This window comes from Phragmites australis, chromosome 21 (genome assembly GCF_958298935.1).
Source record: "Phragmites australis chromosome 21, lpPhrAust1.1, whole genome shotgun sequence".
Lineage (NCBI taxonomy): Eukaryota > Viridiplantae > Streptophyta > Magnoliopsida > Poales > Poaceae > Phragmites > Phragmites australis.
This window is the reverse complement of record NC_084941.1, coordinates 8909973-8914705: the sequence shown is the minus strand read 5'-3', so window position 1 is coordinate 8914705 and position 4733 is coordinate 8909973.

Below are 4733 nucleotides of genomic sequence, written 5' to 3'. Positions count from 1 at the left end.
TCCTTGAGCCTGAGCCAAGAGGACCCTGGGGCGACGTCATGGAGCTTCACCAAGCTCTCCCTGACCGGATCCCCATCGAGTTCTACCGGATTTGGCACGCCGCCCCACTCTTCTTCGACTCTGACAACTTTCTTTGCCCCTCTGCCACTGACCCACCACCACACCGTTCCTCCAGCCTAAACAAGAGCATGGTGAGCTTCCCCGAGCTCCCCTTTACCTTTCACAGATGTCTTCCTGGTCTTAGCCCGTGGCCGGCGGGCCACCCCTCATGCGTCTGTGCACCACCATCCCGTTGGGCACGTCGCCGGCTGAGTCACCATTGGGCCCTTGACCTTTAGACCCCTTGGTCGGATCCCTTGTGGCACACTGAACCTTAGCCGCCCTTTTCCCAGCCACCAACTACACCCCTTCACCCTGTCCGCGAGCAAGTGTCACCGTCGCCCTACTGCCACCGCTGTGTGTCGCTGCTGGCCACTCTCTGGCTAGCATCATCGACCAAATGTGCCCTAGATGAGTTCCCCGTGTCACAATGGTGCCGTTGTTGCCCTTCGTTGGCTGAGTAGCGCCGCCATTCGCCACTGGCGAGGCAAGGCCAAGCCGCCGGCCGTGGCTCGACACTATGCGGCCTGGCCTAGGTCAATTTTGACCCAGTCAGCATAGCCGACCCCACTAGTCACCTCTGCGGCTGGCTCGGTTCTGGGTGCAAAAAGTTTAGGGTATTTGAGTATTCAGAAATTCCAGGGAAAAGCAAAATAGAGTTATTGTCACACTATTAAATCGGCTAAATATTGTAAAATTCATAGGAAGATAAATATAGCTCTAAAAATAGTGAAATCAATATGGTTAGTTTTTTATGATCATGATCTACATGATAAAAATACTAGGGGCCATGAAATATGTACTGAATTTCTTTAATTAATTAAATTTGTTTAATCCTTAATAATTCATATTTAATTATTGGTAAGTCCAAAATTAGTGAAACCAATTTTGTAAATCTTATTAATTTATGCCATGTTCCTTAAAAATACTCACCCTCATGTTAAACATAATTAACTTTCTAAATAGGATTAAGCTTTGTTTTAAGCTTAATTTAACCCATGAAAATATTAAATGATTAACAATAATAAAAATTAAGAGAAATATTTGATGCTATCAATCCATGACATGATGCATTGCATCTCCACTATAGTCATGCACTGTGGAGCATACTTCATCGTATATCATGCATACTCATTGCGATGCACCGTTCTTTTATTTAGAAACCGACACTTCGGAGAGTCACGTGGTTGAAACCGGGAACGAACCAGTGGAGTTCGTGAGTGAACAATAGGCAGCACCACGCAAGCATCTATCATATCTCTCCTATATTTTGGTGAATTGTTGGTAAATTGTTAGATATTGTTATGAGTCATATATGTATGTTTTAGCGAGTTGATATCGGGAATCGGGTAGAACATATTTGATGCATAGTACCTACCTTGATGAAGTTGTTAAATCCTTATCCTTGTAGCCTGGGTATATGTTTCATGGTCCAACTTAAAATTGACTCAGTAATTGCTTAGCCCATGCATAGGTGTTCGGTAGAAGTCGAGCGATGGATGCACCATAGTTCGCGAGTTATAGGACTCTCAATTACTGTTTCAAAGGAGTGACAAGTTGGGATGATGAATTGGGTGGTGTCAGGGGCATTTCAAGAGAGGAGACCCGTGTGCCATGGACCGCTTGCAGGATGATGAGTTGGTGAGATTGAGACGAGATGTGGGTGGTGTTAGGGGCATTTCGGGAGAGGAGACCCATGTGCCATAGATCGCTTACATTATTTAAGCACCGTCCATGATGTCATTTGGCTTAAGCACTTTTATATACTAACCACATATCCGAATATGGTAAAGATAAGCTGAATACCTTTTGTAGCTATGATCATTTGGCCTGAACGTCTAAGGTGTTGTCGACTGCGGGCTTGTAAGAGGTATCTAGGTAGTGGACCTAGCTGACCTCCGCACCATTAGGCACATGCTCCAAACGGTCGGGGCTTATTTGGGTAAGGTTGTCACGACTACCCACTTGTGTAGCTGGCAAGTTGCACATGCCGAATGGTCTCATGTCATGTAGGTAAAGAAGTACTCCCCTGCAAGGTATAAAATCAATTCGAATTGTCGCGCTCTCGGTCATGGAGCACGCATAATGTCCATTGGGCAACATCGTAGAGTTTTGTTCAGTTTGAGAAATGGAAAGTATGTGGGCTTCTGGAATAAGCATGTGCGGGTACTCGTTTATGTTGAGTAAGTTTACTTTACTAAGTTCATGTTTATTGTCGGTTGATGCTAGTTGTTTGCATCATTATATTGATTAAAGTGCTTTTCGCTAAATCAACTTAACATTGTTGCTTCTCCTTGCTATTCATCCAAATGCATCATCCTTGGAGTATATATCCATATTGTGTAAGTCTTGCGATTACCTTCGTACTCAGGGTGCTGCCCTTAAGTTGATACAGATAGCGACGAGCTAGTTTATGGATATTTTTATCCCGCTGATGCTGGTGATGGTCTGGAGTAGAGAAGGTTTGCTTGAACTAATCTCGGTGGAGCCTTTTGGGCAATAGCGTCACTGATCTTTTGTTGTTAATACTTCTGATGTGTATGAAACCTCTAATATAAATAGAAAATGGAACTTGTGAACAAGGTTTGTAATAAAAGTTAAAACTTTTATACTCTGTTCATATCTTGTGATGAAACTATATTATAAATGGTATATGCTATGATCTTAGACTTTGTTGAGCATATATCGGGACTGCCAAAGTTACTCTTATTTTAATCGACTAATTTGTCGATTAAGCCGAGTGTAATTTGGACAGGTCTGACACTATAGCATTGGGATGATTGAGATATCAAATTGTTGATTCTGGAACTACAAAGTTTTTTTTCACCCATTCAATGTGCACATGATGACAAATAAAAACAAATTGCACAAAATGACCATAAGTGTATAAGCCATCTTCCAAATAAGTATAAGTGACTATCCTATCGAGATAGAGTAATACACTATAGATGCTGAGGTTTCAGTAGTGTCTGATTAACTATTGTAATATTGTATCTTGATGTGTTGTTTTATTGAGTGTGGAACTTATGATGTCAGTCATTCGATTAAGTGGAAAAATGTTAGTGTGATGATCTCGGCTGGTCAAAATGACTGAGTCTTCAGGGGACTAACCACCCACCCATGCACGTTGATCGGGAGTGCGCCTAACACTACACCACCCAACGGTTTTGGTCCCTATTGCACAACACTATAAGTAGAGAAGAGAGTCGGGTACCTAAGGGGTGACCTGTGAGACATCACTACCCTAATCCGATCATTAGATGTGCTGCTGCAAGTCGAAGGCCATCACCACCGTCGGCCACCGCCAATGCCGACATCACCCCTATGACATCGACTATCTACATTGCACCAAGTAGGCACGAGGTCTTCGCGGCCCTTAGAGGCACCTTGAATCCGGTCAGTCACGATTTCATAATGAGATTAGGTGTTCATGTTCATTACGCTATTGGATCCTATGGTACTTTGATGTATTAGACACAACAATTTCTACCTCTTGACCTTGCGTTTTGCGACTCATCCTCCAGTCATGGTCGCCGTCATCCTCTTTGACACCATCGGCTGCTATCGCCACCACCATCACCAAGGTAGATGGGTTCACCGTCACCAGCCTTGACCTTATATTAGAGGGTGGGGAGGTGGTGTGGCGGTAGCGGTAGCAATGGTGGTGGTGGCGGCGGTGGCGGTTGGCTCGACAATGACAACAATGTCGTGTTAGGCTTGAGCAGTACCAACGTCATGCAGATGAGTTGACAGCAATGGGTGGAGGAAGAAGGAGCAAATTCTGATTGAAGGATGGGAGAAGATCCAGCAGAGATAAAGGCCTAGAGATGAGGAAGTAGGTAGGGCGTGAAAGGGGTGACCCATTGACAATTGTTGGTCCCAGCACACTGTTGTATGGCTTGTATCCCATGATACTAATGGGTTTTTTTTTCTTCTCTAGTTAATTAGGTCCTGGGAGACTGTTGTATCCCATGACATTATTAATGGGTCTCTGAGATTTATTGAAAAAAAAAATCTCAAAATAATATAGGTCAAAGTCCATGTATCCTAACAGAAGGTGCTAATTGGTTGTGCCTGGCTAGCAAAGTAGCAACTCGAAGGTACCCGGGCCTGGCCTGAGCCTAGCTCGACAAGCATTTTTTTTTCCATTTTTACGTGTAAAAATAATGGGTTGCCTGGGCCTGGGCCTGGTCCAAAATGACAGGCCTTGATAGCAGATTTCTGCCCGCTAGGAACTAGGCTTTTCCATGGCCCAGCCCGAGCCTAGCCCGGCTTGAGTAATGCTCAGGTCTACTTCAATGTAAGATCATCTCTAATCATATTCTCTTTATTTCGTTCTTTTTTTTTATTCTCTTTTTCGTTCTCATTCTTTTTATTTTCTCTTATCTTCAACAGTTTTTTTTCAAGAGTAATCGTAAAGAGAAATGAGAGATAATCCCATCCTAAAGAGAATGATACTGAAAATCCCTTCGCGACGAGAACCGTGAAAAGATCGAAAATCCCTTCACGACGGGATTTTTGCCCGCTAAAGAAAACGAAAAACCGTTGGAGCGCTCGATTAATTTCACGATGGCTTAATCTGATACAAAAGATAGGTAGCTTTCCTTTATGTTCTTGGAGAAGACGTGCGGTTA